We start from the raw sequence: 23,784 nt of genomic DNA on the forward strand, positions 1-23,784 counted from the left end.
AAACTGAGTTTTTACACAAGCCAAAATAATACTTTGTTTTTTCAAATATCCAACCCTCATTACATAGATGATTCAGCTATATATAGAAACATAATTCTAACTACTTGGAGCTTCCTCCTCCAGCATGAGGGGAGCTCGATGAATGCCACTAATGACACCTATCTGCTTTGCAACAAACTATTTAATACAATAACCACTAACTGAAGTTCTAAAGAGTTCTAATTTAATTATAATTCTAACTCTATCTCCTTCGTAGAATGATTCCTCCTTGCAGCTTTGACACCTGGTTTCCTTTTCGTTTGGCTGAGATGGCATGAGATGAGCAGTTAATGCCCCATGTTGGCTTTGGATACTGAAGGCTTTAATCTGCTCCGTGTTGGCTGAGAATATCCCTTACTTTTCGGTTCTGGTCCCCCATCACTTCGAATATGCAGCAACATGTACTTTAAGTCTCTTTAATAACCCAAAAACAATATAACACCACCATGTTTCCCGATGAGTTGGATGCTCCATCGATGGACAGGTGTGCAAGCCAAAATTCCATGTATGCAATTCATTCAACACCCTATAACCGGCAATAAAGTGGCTTTATAACCGAAAATTTACACTTAGGTTAAAACATTTCACCCTTTTGAAGGCACACCTGTCTTGATCAGAATGGCTGGGATGTCTTTATTTGATCTTTCACATAACCTTTAGGTGTTCCCTTTTGAAAATTCCCGCACATATTAGCAAACTGTTTATTTGCTTTGAAAACGCCACCTACAGCAGTTTCGTAGCGCGCTACGAAACTGCTGTATTTGTTAAAACAGCTTGTATTTGCCCTGAGGTATTTACTGCTTATACCTTTAATTGCTAAAACTCCTTTACCTATGGAAGGGATCTAGATGTCCTCAAAATAATGAAACTAAGCAAAATTTGACAAAACTTAGAACAACACCTTTCTTTGAACAACAACTTCATTTATCAACTAATTGGTCTAGCTGGGCCTTTAAGTCTTCAACCTTCTTCCACTGACCTAGCTGTGATTCCAAGTCTTCAATCCTTTTCTTCATAGCTTTGTTTTCGGCTCTTAAACACATGTTTATCTTTCTGATGAATTTGGCCTGTTTGAGAGCTGGAACTGTCCATGTGTAAACATCAGCTACTGAATCCACCTGGCTTACTAGGTTTTTACTTCCTTTCAATACAGCTTTTCGATAATTTGCATACCTGACTGCAGAATCCCTAGTGGCATTCTTCACCTTATTAATTTCATTTTTAGCTGCCTCCAACTGGTTCCTTATGGCTGTTAGCTACCTATACCAATAGGTTTCATATTTCATGATTGGCTATGGAAGGTCCAAATATGCTCTTCTTTGATGATTCAAAGATCACATATTTCCCCGAGAGTCTGATCGGTGCTTATAGCTTGGTATGAACTTAAAATTTTGATGGATGGTCCAACAGTCTAATCTGGATCATTCCATGGTTTAAATTTGCAGTTGTAGAATAGAGAAAGGAAGTCTGTCCAAACTGTTTAATCTTGGCAGACAAATAGTTCAGGTAGAGAAGAAAAGGCTCCCAACAGCTCAATCTGGGACCTTGGAAGTGATAAGGGTAGAAGTAGATAGGAAAAAGAAAGAAAAAGCCAAAGAAAAGAAAAGGCAAGTAAGGGTTTGCAAATCCAAGTGCACCCTCCAAGGAGAAATAAAAAATGCTAGGTAAGTAGCTGGGTAAGTAGTTGGGGTTGCAGAAAGGTTGTCTTTACCATTGCACATATGTTAACTGTGTTTACCAGAGTAAAGTCAATTAATTGACAAGGTGTTCACCTCCATCAAGTTACAGCAAGGAGCATGACTAACCTCCCTCTTTCCCCCTTCCATTTCATTCCTAACATCCCCTCATCAGCTGAGATTCATGGAAGAAGATCATGGTTTCATGGTGGTTCTTGTTCATTCAAAAGCCACATTTCTTGTCTAAAAGTCTTTTCATTTTGATCTACTCTCTAAACTAAGTAAATTGCAAATAAGCTTAGTGGTTTCCCCTCCATTTACCCCTTCATCCATATTAACTCTAACACTATTATGTAAATCCCCTACATTACCTTTTCCCTTACTAATATCTAACACCATGGTGTATAAACCCCAAATTTTGTATAAATATCCCTCCCCTTGGTATTATAGCCAATAAGTTCTGTATCAGGGATCAAATGGCATCTGGTCACTTTGATGAACCTAACCCTAAACCCCTCCCCTCTTCTGAAGTCATTTGGCCCCTTGGAAAGCTTCATTTGCCAAAAGAAGCCCCATAAATAACCTTGTTTTACCTATACCCCCTTCATTTGCAAAGATAACCCCTAAATACCCACCTTACTCTTGTCCAAAGTCTCAGGCCTGCATTATTGCGCATTGAAAACCTTTATAAATCCCCTTTACCCATAAACCCCTTTCAAATCACGAAAAGACCCAAAAAACCCACTTCTAACCGCATAAACCAAAGTTGGCGCATGCATTTGGTTTGTTTTTGAATTGCATTGAAAACATTGTAAAAACCCATGTCCGAAGGTCTCTGCCCGCATGCATATCCCCCGAACTTATCATTCCCCCGTCCACCGTCGGATCAGATCCAAGAGATCCGACGGTCCGTATCAATATCGGAGCAGCCCCCGCGACGGACGTTTAGCGCCCGAGAAAATGACATTGCGTCACGTCAGGGCGCAGCCACGCGTCGCCCGTTCAGGACTCTCGGAGCGCCTTCTGACAAGACCTGCTCCGTACCCTAACCGCCCCGAGAAACCGTGACGGCTATCCTTAACCGTAACCGCTACGGCCCTAACCGCCAAGTTGCTATCCCACGTCATGCCCACGTCACCTCCACCCTGCCAACGCATCACACTTTTGTCCGCATCTGTGCCAACGTGCCTGCCACCTCATTACCCCGTGGACCAATGGCAGCCCACCACCTCATCCGATGACGTCATGCTGACGTCATCCAAGGCTGACCCACCCTATGACGTCATGCTGACGTCATCATATAAAAGGCGCCAATTTGCAAAAAGTCCATATTTTAGCCAAAAAACGCGTTTTTTCATACTTTTCGCTCATTTGCTATTGTTTCCTCTGCATGCTATTTTACGTTCTGAACTGCGCCACCTGCGGGAAACGTCCGGAAGACCTCCAGAGCACCAATTCCACCCACAGCTACGACCTCTGTTCGCTGTTAGCCAGGTATTTCTCATAATTCATCCTCCATACTCCTGAAATTGACTGTAAATTGCTTAGAACGCTTAAAGAACACTGAAACTCACTATTTCACCGATAGCTTTCCTCTGCAAGCACTTCTAAATTACAACTGCAACCTTGAAACCTCCGGCTGAGCCTTCATTTCCCGACTTCTGGTCGAAAAACTGTAAACTGCTCGCGCAAACGTGAGACAGTTGGTCAAGATATTTTAAACCTGCCATAGAAGACAGAGAAAGACCAGGCATTGGTTTTATATATAATTCGAGCAGTATTTCAATTGCTGCGTGTCCATTCCACCCTCTGCTCCCCATAAATCACAGTTGCACTACAAAAACTCACCTCTGTGCTGTACTGCTCACTTGAAACTAATTCACCTGCAAGACAGAAATTGAATAGACCATGGAGACTCCAATTGCACTGAACATCAAGCCTCTCAATGCCCCTCACCAGGAATTAGAATGGAAAGCCCTGGGAGATATGGATTATCAAATGTTAGACTGGTTTCCATTGGGCTCCAAATATAATATTCAGATGTTGAACGAGTTGAGAGCCCAACACCTTAGTGGAGCAGACATCTTAGGGATTTGGGACTCAAACTTGCCCATCTACAACCTCCCACAGGTAAATCCTATGCCAGAGTTGATCTACAGATGCCAGGAGTGCTATGACCCAGGCCAAAGAGCTGTCATCAGCCCTACAGGCTCAGTCCTGTTCCATATCACCCCAGAGAGTATAAATGAGATGCTGCACTTCCATACTGCAAAGCCATTGACCCCCCTCCACATGCAGAACTTGATAAAGAAGGGAAACAAGTTGTCAAATGACCAAGTCATCAAAATCAACCAGCTGTTTGTAAAACCAGGCGCTGAAGCCATCAGAACTCCTCCTATTGGATATCAGTACTTGAATGAATTGGGGAGAATGCTAGTAGATTTAATCAGCTATGTCCTAGGGTTCTAAGGGCTGGAGGATGTGGATGAAATCATAATGGCAATGATGTCTATATTCTCTCCTGGTAAGCCCCCAGCTGTACATTATGATTATGCTACATTCATTGCAGATAAGATCCATGACCAGCTTATGAATTTGAAGAGGGAAAGAATGTTCAGGTATACTTCATACATATACCACCTGTTCTTGTTTTATCATCCAGCCAGCTTCCCTATTCCCTTGAAACAAGTCAATGCCCAGGGAAATCCAAGGTCAGTTGTGTTTTGGACCTCTATCTTTCATTGTGCCTCTGTATCACCATATACATACTCTGAGTTCATTGACTTATTCATTCATCCAGCCTTGACAGTATTGTATGGTGTTCCTCCTCCAAGGTTAACTGATGACATGAGGAGAATTCTCCACCTGAACAAAACCTACAGCATTGGTAATTGGTACCTCTACCAAAACCACACAGTCATCAGAATATATGGCTGTGAGTTGAAGCCTTTTAGGTTGCCAAGGTATGTCCCCATGAGGCTTTTTGCCTTAGAATATTTCAGGCAGTTTGGGAATGCTGATTACCTCCACTTTCAAAGCAAGAACAAGAAGTCACAGTTAAAAGTAAGGAGCCAGCTGGGCCCTTTCCTATACAACAGAAAAGAGGAGGGGTGGAAAGAAGCAAACAGTATCCTAGAGGCCCTCAAACTGCAAACTAGCTTTGAATGGATACCCTATGACCCCAATCACTTTGTCTCCCTCAGAAGGATAAGATACAAATTGGGCAGCTATTCACACGTGAGGCAGCCTGAGATTGAGCAGTATGCCAATGCATTAAGCTAGGAAGAAGGTACCCTAGAAGAGGAAATTACTAGTGAAGAGCTGCTAGAGAGAGAGGCTAGAAATATTCAAAAGGAAGCTGACTTAGAAACTTGTGGACAGGTTCCCCTCTCATACAAAAAACAACTTGGAGCAGCTACTTCATCATCGACAACACATCAGCAAGCTGCCGGGAATGCTGCAGAGACAGCCAGCAAAGGCAAAGAAAAGCAGGTGGAACAGCCACCTCCTTTGACGGAAGACCAAGTGGAAACATTGCTGCAACAACAAGAAGAGATGGAGAAGCAGGGGGAAGGGCAGCAGCAAGAAGGAGAGCAACATGACAGACAGCAGCCCCTGCAACAATAAAGAGCAGTTGATACTCTGAGTTCCACTGAGCAACAGGCTCAAAATATAGTGCCTCCTAGGCCAGAGACTACCTTTGATGCCTCGGTCCTCCAAACTCCCCAAAAGGAGGATACATTTGTTTTTAGAAAAAGGGATAGAGAAACTCCCCTGACATCACCTATAAACCAGGGAGAGAAAAGGCAGAGGTTGAATGACTCTTCTGAAGATGACATAGCAACAAGGCAAGCATTGGGCATGGGCCCACCCAGCAGAGAAGTTTCAGCCAGTTCCTTCCAGCAGGAACAGGACAGAGCTACAGGAGGAGAGGTCAGCTCCTCCAGCCAGCAGAAAGAAGGACAAGTAAGCATCAAACAACAATTTATAGACATCAAAAGGAGGAGTGATCCTATCAAAATACAGCTGTACAATCATCTGCTAAACTTGGCTCCCACCAATCAGCAAAGACTCATGTCTGCCTTTGATGTAAGTGAAGGAAAAATGGTCATGAGTCATTTTATGCCCACAGCACTGCATCCCCAATCTGCCTCGGATTACCTTAGGACCAACCTGGAAGTCATGGCCAAAGACATACACCCAATGGACAAAATTGAACTACATAAACAGACTGGTGAGATGGTGTATGCCTCCTTGGCAGATGAAACATTAGAAAATTACAAACTAAAGAGCAGCCTTAATGCTACAGCCTCTCAGCTAGAATTGGAGAGAGCGTCATCACAAGCTAAGGACAACAGAATCAAATCCTTGGAAGATGTAATTATAGAGATGGGACATGATCCCAAGGATGTTAAGGGTATCCAAGAAATATTGAAGTTGAGGGATGCAGATTTGGCGGCCTTAAGGAGGAAAATCAAACTCCCAGCCACAATCCACCCCCAAACAGATGATGTTGCCCAGCAAAGGCATGATCAAGAGGCCACAACCCTGTTGATATCTCTATACAAGGAGCTAATCCGAACTCAAGACAAACTAGGAGAATCAGAGGCCGCAAAGGCAGCACTACAGGTAGCATTGAAGCAAAGAGAAGAAGGTCAAACCTCCCAGCCTCCTCCTGAAATAATCAATCTTGAGGAAGCTCCTCCAACAACTGCCCCTCCTCCTCAGCAAATAGGGCCTACAGCACCAACTACAGCACCAACTACATCAACAACTGCACCAACAATAGAGCAGACTCATAGTCTGGATATGCAGAAGCTCCAAAATGAAATTCAAGTCCTGGAAGCTCAAATGTTGGAGCTCAATTCAGCCAAAGAATCTTTGGCTAAAGTAAATGAGAGATATGATAAGAGCAAACAGAATGAAGCTGTAAAGGAGCGAGAAATAAAAGCTCTAAAGAAGAGGATAACTGAGCTTGAGAAGGAGCTCACACTGGAAAAGGTGACAGCAGAGCTAAAAGCAGTCCTTTGGGGCAATATTGGCTGGTCTATCACCAATCAGTGGCAGTATATTGAGACCATGGATGAACAATCAGTACTCATTGCAAAGGCAAACAGCGAAGTACACAGAGCTAGAGCAAGCCTTGGCAACATGCCTGATGCTGCCACCAGAATGATCAATATTTTAAATAATAGGACAAGCTCTCAACTAGCCACCATGGGAATTGCTCACAAGACTGAGACAATCTCAATGGTTAAAAGGGTCCTGACACTACGAAACCTGGTTGGAACATTGGAAAGAAGAACCCAGGATATGCAGACTGAAATCAACAAGTTCATGGACAGATTTCAGGCATTACAGAACAGGGGCCTCCCCAGCATATTAAGCAGTGTAGGAAGACTGCTTACCCTTGAAAACTACACTAAGAGGGTTGATGCCTATGCCACAGAACAAATTGCAAGACAGCCCAGCACTTCAGCAGAATCAGGGCCAGCATCAGGGCAAACTTTATACAATAGGGTGGACAACCTATTTTTTATTATGAATGAGATTAATCATCTGTTTGATGTGCCTCCAAATTTCTTTAAGTATACAGAAGCAGATGAAACCATAGAGGCAATTGTGAAGCACCAATTGCCCCCACAGGAAGTCTGGAAAAATTTGACACAGATAATATTATCAAGCCAGAACCCGTAAGTGATAATTTTTCCAGTTTATAAGTAATTCATACACAGGTAGAATTTTGATAGATAAGCATACAGAGCAAAGATGTAAGGCTGAGCCAACTCAGCATGGCTATTCGGTCGCCACAGCAGCAATCACAGTCACAGATGGCAAACCTGAGAAAATACAGCGCGGCAGACATAAAGACGCGTTCGCCAGCATTAAAGCAGAGTGGCTCAACCGACTCAATGATCTCCAAAGGTCAAATTATCCTCTGACAGACATAAAAGGCATTTATGTGGCATTTAAAGTTGTAATAACTTCTTCTCTACTTTCTGAACAAACGTATGAAGATATTTTCTCTCTCAGATGACTCAATGCCTGAGATGTTTTGTATACGCATTCCTATAAAGACCCCTTCGCATGAACTTGCAAGGGTTGTTGTTGATTTCTCCTGAAGAAGTTCTTATGCTGTAATCCTTTCAGAAGTTAATAAAGAAAGCAATGGAATTTCTCGGATTTCTGAGGTGTTGGATGCGTTCTGGTGTCTGTTGATAACTGCTGGATTCCTATGTATTTCACCATACAATAAGTCTCTGTATCTCCCTCTGTTAATTAGTTGTTTTGTTAAAATCCATATATGTTATCTGAATTCAATACTAAGCAACAAGGAAAAAGAATAGCTTTCAGGATTTATTCACTGAGTACCCTGAGTTCAATCTGTGTTGTTTATGAATGTTTTCTTCAGCTGTAATCTAGATAAGTGTAATTCTTAATTGCTGCACTTTCAGAATACATCTTTCATAGTGGCCTTTGTCACAGGAATTCAAGTTTTGCTCCTGTGCAGTGTGCTCACCTTCACCCCACCAACTTAATAGAAAATTCTTAATTGCTTTCTATTGGTTGACATACATCACCATTTGATCTAATTTTGTCTGTCTAAAATACACAATAGGCCCTGCAGTTTGAACACCACCAATGCAGCGTATCAGATCATTTCACAACTCCAGACTCCATTGCCCAATGGTATTATACTATCTAAACACTATATCATAAGACCTGAAAGAAATCCTTCAACCAAAACATAAACCAAAACCTGAGCATAATACCTAGCCTAAAACACCATCATAACAGAGACAAATCATAAAGAGAGAGCCCTCTCTGATCACAGTTTGGCTAGAAGCTGTGATCCAAAGATTGGTTAGTGGTTACCCCGGCCGTATTCCCTTGGGAGTCATAGGGAACAACCTGGGTGTTAACAATGGCTATAATATTACCTCCTTGGGAAATGATGACTGTTCTATTTGTGTCTTTTTGCTTGACTTTCTCTGCCTCCTCTGTTCTGGGCAATTTCTCAGCTACCTCTGTTCTAGGCAGTTTCTCAGCTTCCCTTACTTGCTTTCTCGTAACAGGTCTTCTGGGCTTGAGTATGAATTCATCACCTGGTTCATCAAACCTCAGTCTTTTTGAAGCTCTAGACTTCTTGGTGCTTTCTGGTGATGACTGTGTCAAATCAACGTGCACTGGTTCAATGTGCACCGGTTCAATTTGCTCAAACTCAATGGCCTCCAACAAATCACTCAGGCTTGCCTTAGATACCGGGCTTTCTTCAACAGCTAATGCTTTGCCTTTTTCTTTTCTTATTTGGCTCCTTGTCCTAACTCTTGACACTGTTTCAGATCCACTTGGTCCAGGTACAGTTTTCTTATGCTGAGCTTCTTCTTTTGCTGATGGCTGAGGTTGTTCTTTAATGATCAGTGGCTTCACTGACTTTCTCAACTGTGACTTGGCTTTCTTTTTATCTTTTGCCTCCTTTTGAAGCTCAGCTAGCATGAGGTCTTTGACTGAATGTTCTTTTTCTCTAACTGGATGTGGTGTAAGACCTGTTCTACTTTGGAAACCAGCCATGAAAATGAACGAGTTCCAATCTCTACCTATTTTCTGAAGACCATCCAAAACTAACAATTTAACCAAACCATGGTGAAATAAAGATGTTTCACAGTCGTCCTTTCTTAATTGCACTTTGTCACACATTTTGCTCAGACTACGAAACAAATAGAAGGGAATGTCTATGGATGCTTTACCAGTGAAATGTAACAGCAACTTGAAGTGATAAGAGTAGACCTTATTGTATCTTCCCTCACAGGTTAAGTACTTCTGAATACAGGTGAGAAGAAGGGTGTAGTGCTCCTTAACATAGTTTCTAGGCACTGCTTTTGTTAGGTCTTGATTCACATATGCCTCTTTCAAAAACTCTTTGCAGGGGTTCATATCAAACTTAAAATTCTTAAACCATTCTTGCCCCCCTCTTGGGATCTCAGTTACAGCAGCTATTGCCTCCGGAGACACTTGAACTTCTAACATAGCTATTTTAGAATTCAAGCCAGTGAAGTTTAAAGAAAAATCCTTTGTTACGTGAGCATGGCCACCTTGCAGCTTCTTACAGAATTTCCAACAGCCGGCATCCTTGAATGCTTTCTTAACGCCTTCATCTCTTAATGCTAGGTCTAAACCTTCAGGCTCTGTTCTCTGACATTTTCCAGACCTATGTTCTTTCCTCTCCATTTTGCTTTTGAAATTTTCGCACAGACAATGACCAACAACTTCAACTAAAATGGTGATTCAATTCTTTTTAACTCGGCCTCGCTTGTAATCAGGATCACTTGAAAACAGCCTCACTTGCAAACTCAAATATATCATCACACAGGCTGGTCACTTATGCATCATTTACGATCATCATAAAGATCCATGCACGGTAAAACCCATTTGAATAATATTTATGTGCATGTCCACAAATCTATTGGTGGAGTGATGGTTAATGAGCGTTTGGGAGGTACGCAAACTCACATGAGAGGACAGAAGTGGTGACTCATCAACAGACTTGACCCTTTGAGAAATATTCGCTGCAAAACGCACGAATCTGCGATTTCGCAGCGTGGCTAGTTTTGAATTGTCATAATGTGCTGCGAAACGGCTTGATGGTGACGCGCTGCGGAATGGCTAAACAATGATTACGCTGTGAAACTGACCAATAAGAGACTGCGCTGCGAAATTACGGAAAGGATCGGTGACATGGATAAGACAAGACATGGCTTATGAAACCATGATGGTGGAGGATGACCAATAGGATTAGAGTACGATTTACATCAAACACCTTTAAAGCTCCAACCCTAGGTAAGAAACATAGAACAAAAACAATTTGACACCAACTTTTGACATCGAACTTGGACAAAGGATTATATACAAATGTTTATAGTTCTAAGTGATAACAGCTATGATTTGACAAATCTCATTTATATGACTATATTTCACGAAAGTAAAACTTTACTACTAACTTCCCTTCCTCCCATCCACCTTAACCTAATTTACTCTCTTTGTTCCCTCCACCTTAATTATTCCCATCTGAAATGTTATCAATAAGAATGATTCAAAATTAAATTAAATTTTGAAATTTGAAAACTATGCATTAAAAAAAGTGATCATTGTTAATCAATGTAGATAAAAATCTAATTCAAAATTCAACGTATGGAATGCCATAGTATTATTCCAAAATGAAGGAAGTAAATAGGAAATACAAGATAGTAAACTTAAATAATTCTATCATTTGGACTTATCACAGTCATGAGCATCAACTTCAATAGGTTATTTTCTCCTTCCATGTGAGCACCTAGTATAAGGAGGGATGCTGAGGTGAGATTCCACATGCCTAAGTCTTATGTCTTGGGATTGCAAGGTATATTGCATGTTGTCTAACATCAATAAAATATCTTCTTTAGCCTCACTAATTTCTAATAGGATACTACCTGATGAGTGTTTGTGATTCTATTGTAGCACCTACAACCACCCTCTAAAATTTTTTAATGCTTCATTTTGGAGCCTCCCTCCTAAAATCCCAAAAACTTATCTCGCACTCACCCAGGTACTTGTGCTTTCATTGAGTTTTATCTTCTTCTTACGGCTTGTGTTTTCAAACTTTATTTGATGTCTAACCACAAGTTGATCTCTCAACTTGGTTGCAACCTCGTTCTAGGCTTGCCTTAGTGAGTTGCATAATCCTTGAGGGCAACCAACCTTGCTCTCGTGAAATGTGCAGTTCAAGCATGTTACACTGTATTTTTTCGCGCATTTTTTTCACTTCGAGTCCCATATTCTGAAGTGCCAAAACTTTGATGACTATGTATATCCATCATGATACACACACAAACGATACCTAAACAAAAGGAAAACTACTGTGAGTCAATTCTCAAGAGTGTTAGCTAAAACCCTATTTTTTAGGCAAGCACACATTGCTCCATTTTCTATGTATGTTGATCGCAAGTTGCACTTCTTTACCCTAGCTCTAAGAGCGTGGGTTTTGAAATGAAAACCTACATTGAACCTCTTCTGCAAAGTTTTCCCAAAATGGGAGAGAAGCTTCATGTTCTAGAAACTTTGAGAACAACGAGCTTGATATTGGTTGTTGTAGATATTGTCGATCTATTGAATTTGGAGCTCTTTATATTATCTTTATGGGCCTTCAAATTGAGATGTGGACCTTCCTCGCTCTTTTTTGGATCCCTAACTCCCTTCCATCCCTAAATGGTTGGTCATTGATTGCCTACATTCCTATACTGAGATTATGCCCAAATTCTACCCATTCTAACTTTGACAAGGAGTGCTTGAAAATTACTTTCTTGGACTTGGACACCCACCAAAAGGAAGTCTCCAACATCAAGGCATAGGTCGTATGCTTGCCTCTTTAGCTCATAAATATATGCATCTTGTTAGGTTCCTATAACAATAGGAGTCATACTTTTGAATGAGTAAGCTTAAGCCTTGTAATATTGTGCATACCTTTGATTTCTGCAAATGTTTTCCATTTTATAAAAATTAAAAAATTTAAAGAGGGTATGTCCTAAAAGATAAATCAAAGGACAAAAAGAATAAAAGAAGGTCAAAAAATGAAAGAATATGAACCCCAAAAACAAAAAGACCATGAAAGTGTGCAAGTCCAAATGCCACTTCTATTTACTTTTATGCATAATAATGATTGTTTAAAACTTGTTATTCATGCCACAATCGATGGTAACCAAACAGTTAAATCTTGGTTATTCCATACTTTGAATTTCATGTTTATAGATTAGAGAATAAAAATATGACCAAACAGTTTAATCTTGGCAGATCATAGTTAGGTGGAGAAAATAAAAGGAGCTCATAACCTTAATCTAAGCCCTTGGATGATATAAGGTTAGAATTAGATAGATTTACTTTCTAGACATAGAAATAGATGAATAAGGGTTTTCTAGCCTAAATGCACCCTAAGGAATGAATAAAATATGTTAGAGGTAAGAAATGGGTAAGTAGAAGAAATGTTGTTGAACTACAGAGTTCCTTGGACCAAACAACATGCATCATTCTTATATACATATTTCAACATGTATGATCAACTATGAAGGCAAAGGAAAAGGAGTACAAGTTCATGTAATTAACTTCCCCTCATTTCTCCCCTCTTAATTACTATTTTCCTATCAACAATTATGTTCTAAGTGCTTTTAACCCTACAAGTCAAAGGGGCTCAGAGAATTTCTCTGAGTTTTGAGGGACCGACCCTTGGCTTAATGACTTATGGATGAAAGTACTAGAATTCCCTTCATAAGAACCAATTCCCCTTCATAAACCCCTTCCCCTTTCATGAAATTCATTTCCCTTCATTACCCTAAGAAAACCCCTTTTCCTAAGGTTAAACTCCATTTACTTAGGAAAAGTAACAAAACACACTAAAAATCCCTTTTTCCTAAGTTCAAAAGCCTAAATGCGCAATCGCATGCTTTTTTCCCATCTACTTAGAAAAAACCCATCCATCGCATTTCATATTAATTAACTAACCCTATTATATAAATCCATTATAACCCTTTTCATGTAAATAATTAAAACCCTTATAGAATATGCCAACCCCTTAGTTTTAATACAACCTAATATAAACTACCCCTTATCTCGATATAATTTCACTTAATTTACCTAACCCTGGTAAAAATTAAGTTAATCTCATGTCGCCCTCACTCGATTCCCTAATCCCTCATTAAAGCTCGACATGATAACTTAAACCTGGATTAGTCCCTAAACTAATCCTGAACCACCATAATTAAATCTCTGGGACCCCTATCAACCCTCGTCATTTTCCCCCGCGTAGCCTCATCTCCCAACTACTGTTGATCATCCCTCCGCCACATCCAACGATGAACAATCATATCATCCACACCTGATGACTGAACAATAACCACCTGATAAAGTGCTTTTCCTCCTGCCCCCGATGCTACGTGTCAGACGATGTATAACATCAGGTAAGCCCTCCCGAATACTGCCCGTACCACAAAAGCGATGTTACAGCCGTCTATTACCACCTCCCCACCATTCTGATAAACCTCCCATCCACTATTAAATATGAATTTCATGGCCCTTTTCAAATATCCACCCGTTAAAAATTTAAACCCCCAAAACCTATGTTTTCTCACCTTTCGCCAGTTTTACACTATAAGCCCATGAAACCCGCCAGCGCCACCCTGCACCTCTACGATACGATTTCCACTCCAAGTTATGTCCAAAATGCTACCCCAAGACCTTTTCCAAGTATTCCCGTGCCAGAGAGTCATCAAGTTCCCTTCATGCAAACCGAAGCTTTCTTAATTATTATTGAATTTTTTAGGTTATCAAATGAATCAGAGCTTGTATAAACAGTTCTGATACTAGTCAAAGAGCTTGTTTACTCCAAGACTCAACCAAGAAACCTATTAAAAATACAAATTCAAATGAATAAGACTAGTTATACAATGAATGAAGATGAAGACCCTTACATTGAGAGTCGAGAAGAAGTCAAATACAGAGCAGTAACAGTATAAAATAGAGGAGCAAGACCAAAGATGCCGATAGAAGACAAACAGACAAAACACACTGAAACATGGTCAATATCCACTTCGAATTGCTAAATACAGAAATAAAATATAAAAATTTACTATTGAAAAACACAATAAAAGTCAATTGTAATAGTAAACAGAAGAAATAGTGAAGGATAAAGACATGTCATCAAGAGAGAAAGAATATCAGTGACACAAAGTATCAAATGAAAGACACAAGTGAACACAATCTCCAGCATAAATTATTCAAATGGCTAGAGCATAAAGAGCTAGAAACAAACCATAATAGGCAACAACACCACAATAAAAGGGACAATGTGAATCAGTTCATTAGTTGCCTCTATCGTCTTGTGAGAAGATATTTTCTATTTCCTAGATTAAATCTCAATTCAGTTTGAGATATTTGTAATAACACCTTAGTATAAATACTTCACAAATTTAAGTATGTAGGGTGGATTCTTAGACATTTATTTAGACTGTTTGATTGAAAGACTGTAAAATCTATTGGACCATTGACTGAGCCAACAAGTTGGATTGGTGAATAAAAACAAGATATTTCAAAGGATTCATATGCAAAGCGAAGTGTAGACAAGTATTTTATCTCGTTGTTGTTATCTCTTAAAAGTTTTCATATTCTTGATCTAAATCTAGATTCCATAACTGGAAGTATTATATCAGAATTTGTTTAATTACATTCTTCTATAATAGTTAGGTAAATCTATGTTTTCTATAAATAATCTAAGTTAAGGAATTTTTAATTTCTCCTTAGTTCAGGTTGTTTATTTTAATCTATAGCAAAGGATTCTTAATTTATCTTTGTTTTCGATTAGCCCCCTGTTCTTCGTTTCAATTATAGTTTGATAATTCTTAATTGCTTTCTCAAACTCGTTAAAAACTTTTCCATCCCTCTAGCCTAAAGACCTGCACTCTACTCTGCTATCTTGCCCTTTGAAAATTCCCTTTAATGAGTCGATCTATTTCTGCTACCCTTCTTTTGACTCCATATGCCCAATGGTCTAGAGACATCATTCTATCCATCTATTTAAAGATCCCGACCACTCAATTCTCAATACAAATAAAAAAACCCCTGAACCTTTCAGAACTAGCCTAATATCCCAACGAAACAAAGCTAAATCATATAGAGAGAGCCCTCTCTAGACTTACGTTGGCTAGAGCCTAAGCCTAAAAGTTGGTTTGTGGTTACCTCGGTCATTTTCTTTCTTCTATTAACTTCTAAAGAAAATTATGAGTGATAACATATTGGTGACTCCACTGGGGAACCAACAATTCCTCAGACCTAATCAAGCTTTAAGAAATTTCTAATTCTTTATTTTAAGCCTCTTAAATTAGTTTGTTAGAAGTTATATTGAAAATCCTTACAAAAACAATCGAAAATTTGAAATTCTGGCTTCTAGGAAGACTCATTTTACTACGGGTAATCTAGATACCAATTCTCCCCTAGTAGTTGATACTTTATTTCAAGAAAATCCAAAAAAGAAGAAAGTTTAGCCAATCCCACACCTTTAGTTGAAGCTAATTCATGTCTTCATGAGTGGTTGTTTTTAGAAGATCTTCCCTTGGATGAGCAATTTGGTCTATCATTATTTAAAGCAAAGTCTGAAACTAAACTATACGATATTGTTTTAGACCCTGAGTTCATTGCAAACCTTGAAGTCAAATAGGCCAAGAGATCCATGGATGAGTATATTCTGAAATCTCCACAATCATCCATTACCACTACTACCCCTAAGTTGTGTGAACAATTCTCCACTACTTTGAGTTCACCATTATTCCCTTCAACTTCAGTACCTCCTGAATCCCATTCTGCATCACCATTTACACCTTCACTCCCACACCAGCCTATCATTACTCATTCACCACATACTAGTTCTGATTCTTCACCACTACTGCATTAGTCCCAATTATATTAACCCCACAACTTATCCAATCCCAATCAACAATAATGATGAACAGATATGATCCTCTTGTTTTACCTGCCCAACTTCATGCTATGCCTGCAAATTATCAGAGTAAAATTCCCTTGTTTGATGCTATTGGTCAGTATACGGCCCAACAACATGTAAACAAGATGTCTGACTTCTTTTAACTACATGAATTAGATGAAGCCAATGTTCAGATGAGACTATTTGCCCAATCTTTGACTGGTGTTGTCAAGAAGTGGTTTAAAGACCTCCTGGCCAATCACATAGCAGACCTAGAAAACTTTCGAAGGTTGTTTAATGATAGGTGGGAAAAGAAAAATAATCCTTTACAAATCCTTTCAGAATATGAAAATATTAGGAGAGGACCTAACGAAATAGTTCAAGATTACTACACTAGATTTAATGGTATATATAATGCAATCCCAGTTAATCTTATACCTCCACTTGACTTAGCCTTAATAAAGTTCACTGATGGTTTTGATACTGATATGTCATACCATCTTAGGGAAAGAAACCCCTTACATTAGAAGAGATGCAAAGTGTAGCTATTAGTGTAGAAGAGAACTTGTTAGCCAAAAGGGCTAGAGTTAGAAATGAAAAAAGAACTGCTAAGGAAGAAACTTCACCATCTGGTCTAAAAATAGATAACTTGGCTAAAAACATGGAAAGACTAATGGAAAGAATAGGTAACATGGAAAGGAAACCCCAATGGGATAACAAACAAGCACCTCCAATTAGAAACCCAAATTTCAGAAATAACCAAAACACAAGGAAATGTGGACCAGATCAAAACATAAGGCCTCCTTTTCAAGAAAATTATGTAGAAACATCCAATCCAGAAAATCCAGAGCATGACACACAACTTAACCTAATCGGAGTAAATGATGAAGACATTGTTTTTCTGACCCAGGATGAGAAGGAACTGTATATGCTGAAGCAATTACAGGTATAGTCTGGTGAATCATTTGACTATAAACAAGGGTATGACTCTGCTATTTTCGAAGTCCACAAGCAATACAATCTAGGAAGGAAAAGGGATTTGGATGTTCCTAGCCAAACAAAGAAAACAACACATAATCAACCCAAGAAGATAAAAGAAGCCCCTATCTCAAAGGTCCTTCAAATTCTCCCTAGGAAAAACTCAAATCCTTCTCGCCCCACAATTTTAGATATAACCCCTAATCAACCTCCTCATAATCAGCCATCCACTTAAATTCCACTTGTAAATAAATAGAAAGAAATCTCTAGTAAAGAAAAAGAAAACAATCCTACTCAAATCCCTGCTACTAAGACTCAAAAACCTCAATTAGAAAAATCTTCTTTGCCTTTCAATTTGGGACAGAGATAGCTAAGATAAAGATTCTAGTTCCTTTAACAGAACTAATTAAGAATGAACCTTATAAGTCTCAGATAAACCAAACCTTAAACTTTGCTAAAAATGAAGATTTAGTTAACTTGTTTGATGATACACCAGAACTTATATTAGGTCCTGATGTTAACGACAAACCATTAGAAGGAGGAATTCCACCTTTTTATATAATCCTTAGTATCCATGACAATATTTCATACAATGCAATGTTGGATTCTGGAGCTTCTCACAATTTAATGCCCAAATCAGTAATGGAAAAGCTGAAGTTGGACATAACAAGGCCCTACAAAGACTCATTTTCTTTTGACTCTACTCAAGTAAAGTGTCTAGGATTAATCAAAGACCTATGTGTTACTTTAGTCAAGTATCCTGCCAAGAGCATCCTAATGGACATTGTAGTGGTTGACATCCCACCATAGTATGGCATGCCTTTATCTAGATCATGGGGAGCCAAACTTCAGGGATCTCTTCAACTTGATATGTCTTATGCAACAATTTTTGTTTTTGGGAAACCTAAGAAACTATACCGAGAAATCTTAATGAAATATATGGTAAGTATCCACGATCAGCCTGAAAAATTTCCCATCTACTCCATACACTAAGACATTAAATCTTTTATTTTGTATAATGTTGATCATACACAAGAAACACTTTTAGACAACATTGATACAAGACCAAAAGAAGTTATATTTTCTACACCAGATGAGAATAATCATACCACAGGGATATTCAGTGAAGAAGAAGGTCTAATCGCTATGAATGATAAATAGTTTATTCCATGAGATAGTGAAAACTACGATCATGAAATCTTATGACATTTAGAGTTTGATGGAACAATAAATAGGTTAGGAGCAGGAGCACGAGTGTGGATATATAACTTAGAGAATAATTATTCAGAATACCATGCATATAAACTAAATTTAAAATGTACAAATAATATAGTCGAACATGAAGCATTAATTTTAGGTCTTAAGTTAGTTAGGAAATTAGCATCTAAAAGAATTTCCATTATGGGATACTCTGAATTAATTGTGAAACAAATAGATGTTGTATATATGACTAAAGACCCTAGATTAAGTTGCTATAGAGATACTATTGTAGAAATACTAAATACTTTCTTAGAAACAAAGCTTGAAGTCATCCCCAGGAAAAATAACATGCAAGCCCATAGTTTAGCAATGTTTGCTAGCACTTGTAAATTACCCTTCCAACCTAACTATCAGTTTACTACTGAAGTTAGGCACAGATCTACAATTCCTGATAATTTGAAAAACCGACATATATTCACTAATGATAAATAGATAAATAACTTTTTACTTTCAGAAGAAGAATTTGTAAATAATAACATAGATACTGATACATCCATAGATCCTAACACTAAGGATTAAATAGAAATAAATAAGATAGAAGATGATAAAATAGACAGACTTAACCCAACTAGATTTACCAAATCGGATGTAGATAAATTAGAGCTAATGGAAATTCATGAAATGATCAACGAAGAAACTGAAGCAATCAATCTCAAGGATAACTTCTTACCAAAGGGATTAACCCCTCTGGAAGATTTATTTGATTCAAATGATGCTCCTAAGAAACCTAAGATGGAACCATTAATATTTGACATTGAGGAATGAAACATAGGCACTGATGAAAGTCCAAAATTGATCAAACTTTCAAAATCATTACCTCCAACTGAAAAAGCCAAATACATTGAGTTGTTGAAAGAATTTAGGGATGTTTTTTCTTGGAGTTAAGAGGACCTCAAATCCTATGACACAAAATCATCTAGCACACTATTCCTATAAAAGAAAATCAAAATCATTTCAAATAGAAACTAAGAAGGATCAACCCTCTCTTACTACCCGCTATAGAGAAAGAAATTCAAAGAATGTATGATGCTAAAATAATTTCACCAATCAGATTCTCTAATTGGGTATCAAACTTAGTGTCAACAAGAAAGAAAACAAGTGAGATCAGGCTCTATGTGGATCTCAAAATCCTCAATAAAGTATCACTGAAAGACAATTAGACTCTCCCTGAGATGGATCACATTTTGTAGAGAGTAGTTGGATCAACTAGAATCTCATTTTTGGATGGGTTTTTTGGTTATAATCAAATCTTAGTTCATCCTGATGACCAACCCAAGGCTGCCTTTACTACTCCTTGGGGCACATTCATGTATGTGAAAATGCCTTTTGGACTAATGAATGCAGGAGCAACTTTCCATAAGGCTATGGATATAGCCTTTGCTTAAGAAACTCATCATTTCCTTGTGATATATCTAGATGACATTACTGTATTCTCAAATTCTGATAATCAACATTTAGATCTTCTGAGGGAAGTCTTTATCAAATGCAGAAAGTTTGGAATCTCCTTGAACCAGAAAAATTCCTTGTTTGGGTTAGACAAAGGAAAGATATTAGGTCATATAATCTCAAAAATGGTATTAGAATAGACCCAATAAGAATAGAAGCCATCTTACAGATACAACATCTGAGGAACATTATAGAATTACAAGCTTTCTTAGGGAAAATCAGTTTTCTTAGAAGATTTATACCCAACTTATCCGAATTAATTAGATCAGTCAACAATATGTTGAAAAAAGATTCGGCCATAAAATGGACTATTGAGGCTAAGAAATCCTTCGAAGATATTAAACTAGCCTTAACTAGAACACCAGTACTAATCAGTCCCAAGTTTGATAGAGATTTCATTTTATTTTCCTTTGCTTCAGAGCACACAATAGTTGTAGCCCTATTACAGAAAAATGACCAGGTCTATGAACAACCCATTTCTTTCTTTAGAAAAGCCCTTAGAGATGCTCCCTTGAAATATAATATAATGGAGAAACAGACCTTGGCTTTGGTCAAAGCCATTAAAGATTTTAGGGTATACATCCTATACTCTCACATAGTGGCCTACGTTCCTAATTTAGTAGTAAATGACATCCTAACTCGGGATGGTCCAGATGGAAAGAGAGGAAATTGGATTGCTACTATCTTAGAGTATGACATAGAAATTAAACCAACAAAGTTAATTAAGGCCCAAGGTTTAGCGAAGCTCATGGCCAAATTGAACTATCAGGCCTTGGATATTAACTTTATTGTAGCAATAGATAATGAAGAGGAGATGGAAACCCCACTAATCAACCAGGCCTTTCTTGAATCACCATGGTATGCTGATATTTGTTATATTTTACTAAATTCACAAGCTCCTCCTAAATTATCTAAGACTAGAAGTAGATTTTTAAAAATGAAATCCTCTAGATTTTTTATATTAGATAATGTTTTTTTTTGGAGATACCATGAAGGCATTCTTCTCAATTTCTTATTAAAATAATAAGATGACAAAGTTTTACAAGAGTTTCATGCAAGCCAATGTGGAGGACACCTTGGAGGATTGGAGCATGGGAGACACGCAGTGGTCAGAGTAACCAGTGCGTGTAGAGTTAGATTCGAATGGAGAATGGCAGGGGGGAGCCCGGCTCCCTCCTACAAACAAGCAGTGGCCAGAAGAAGTAAATCACCTGATGGAACTAGTAAAGACGGCATGAACTTCAAAAATAGGGTCAATGAAAAGGAAACAGATGGGACCAGAACAAAATAAGACAACATCACGAAGGGCAAAGAGGAAGAAGACAAAAGTTTGGGTTCAAGAGACAGAAAACAGAAAGGACCCTGCAAACCAAAAGCAGAAATCACTCCTTGAGTAATATTACATGATCCTGCTCTACTGGAGCACAGGGAACATATGGGAACCTACGCCATTATCTGTAAATTCATGGGACTATGGCTCACTGAAAAGGCTTTACAGACCTGGATCAAGTATCATTGGAAGCCCAAAGTAAGCATTGGCCTACACCTAGGGTCGAAAGGGTTCTTCACAGTAGTGTTCTCAAATATTGAAGATAAAGACAGAATATGTTGGCATTATGATACATATGTTGTACTTGATGGCAACCCACTCATCTCAGATAATAAATTATAGTGTAGAGAAAAGTTCACGCACTTATATGCATAGAAACGTTTATTTCATGTAGAGAAAAGTTTATTTCATGTAGAGAAACATTCACGCACTTTTAATGCAAAGAAAAGTTTATTTCATGTAGAGAAAAAGTTCACGCACTTTCATGCAAGGAAAATCACGTATATGTTGGAGAACTTACCTTTGGTCCATGGTAGTTAGTCCTTGGTATTTGAACCTATGAGGAAAAGCGTGTATATGTTGGAGAACTTACCTTTGGTCCATGGTAGTTAGTCCTTGGTATTTGAACCTATGAGGAAAAGCGCGTATATGTTGGAGAACTTACCTTTGGTCCATGGTAGTTAGTCCTTGGTATTTGAACCTATGGTTTTGGACCATGGTACGCACTTTCACGCGAGGAAAAGTGCGTATATGTTGGAGAACTTACCTTTGGTCCATGGTAGTTAGTCCTTGGTATTTGAACCTATGGTTTTGGACCATGGTACCTCGTCAAAAGTGTTGATCTCACGCACTTTCATGGTTGGTTCATGGTATTAGTCCGACATTTTTTGATCCTATGGTTTTGGCCCGTGGTATTGCATCCAAAAGTGTTGATCTCACGCACTTTCATGGTTGGTTCATGGTATTAGTCCAACAATTTTTTGATCCTATGGTTTTGGACCATGGTATTGAGAAAGGACTAAGTCTATAAAAGAGGAAGGAGATCATTTGGCAAGGCATCTTCTGAATTATCGAATATCTAATAAAGTGCTAGATCTGGAATATTTGTGATTGGGTTATGGTGCAGATCTAGATCTGAATGAAGGAGGAACCTTAGCGCATAAAGAAGGATAAGTTCTTTTGATGGGTCATAATCTTTATGCTTGAATAATAGTATCTTTGAATGATTTTGATCTGTTATATGGGGCGCATGCTTGATCTATAAATCTGACAATCTGGGCTAATTTGTGTCTGAATATTTGAAAGAAGGAATTATCCTTTATAGATCTGCACGCAGGTTTCAGGTTGTTGAAGTAGCATATATCTTTAAATTATGATCTAGCTGCCTCTGTCTATTACTGCAGTATTCTGGGTTCAGAATTTGGTGTGTGGTTACTGTTACTGTGTTCTGGGTATAGCTGTCAGAGAAGTGTTTACTTGATTGAGTGCTAATTGGGAAAAGGAGATTGTTTGATGCAGATATACTTGATGATTGCTTGATGTTCATCGATCCAGTTTGAAAATTTATGAAACGTGGTCCCTGGAAGAAAGAGAAAGTTGTAGCCTTCATTAGGCCAGCACCTACGTACTAGTATCTTGGTTAGTACAAGAGCTAAGGGGGTTGTAGCTCCCTTCTAGGAGAGACTAGAAAATGAGAGAGAGAGTTGTAGCTCTCTACAGGTTGTAGCCTGCGTACTGGTTAAGGACTGCACCAGTATAAAATCATTGTAAAAGGAGTTTCTTATTAAAAGAAGATAGAGACATATTGCAGCAGGTGGTTTTCACCCACATTGGGTTTCCACCTTATATCTGGTGTTCTTTTGTGTGACTATTTGCTTTTCTTTTTCCTACTCATTATTTTATGATTCTGACATAAAAAAAAGTAATGATCAATATTTGAAGAATTATTCAAAGTATATATAAGGAAGATATATTGAAAAGAATTTGATAATACTGATTCACCTCCCTCTCAGTATTATTTCCAACAATTGGTATCGGAGCAGGTCCTTCTGAAGAAGCTTGATCGCTTGAAGGAAGATCTAAAATCATGAGCAACTACGAGAGGGAAGCATCAATCAAGCCACTGATTTTTGATGGGACAAACTTCGTATATTGGAAGGTAAGAGTTACTGCCTATCTTCAATCTTTGGGTACAGAAGTATGTGACATTATAGAAACAAGGTATACTTTTCCATCAGCTACTCCTACAGAGTCAGCTGAGAAGAAGAAATATGAAACAAATGCAAAGGCGGTTAATACTCTTCTAGGATGTCTATCTCAATCTAAATTCGTGAAGGTTATGCAATATAAATCCGCAAAAGAAATATGGGACAAGATTGTTTTGAGCTACGAAGGAGATGAATAGGTAAAACGTGCAAAACTTCAAACCCTCAGGATTCAGTATGAGAATATCAGAATGTATAATGATGAAAGTGTGGCTAACTATTTTCTTCGTGTGGATGAGATTTTTAATTGTATGAAAAATTTGGGTGAAGAAATAAAAGAGGCTGTTGTGGTTG

Source organism: Pinus tabuliformis, chromosome Q (genome assembly GCF_031772625.1).
Source record: "Pinus tabuliformis cultivar Carrire ecotype Pingquan chromosome Q, CPIR1, whole genome shotgun sequence".
In the NCBI taxonomy this organism is placed as follows: Eukaryota; Viridiplantae; Streptophyta; class Pinopsida; order Pinales; family Pinaceae; genus Pinus; species Pinus tabuliformis.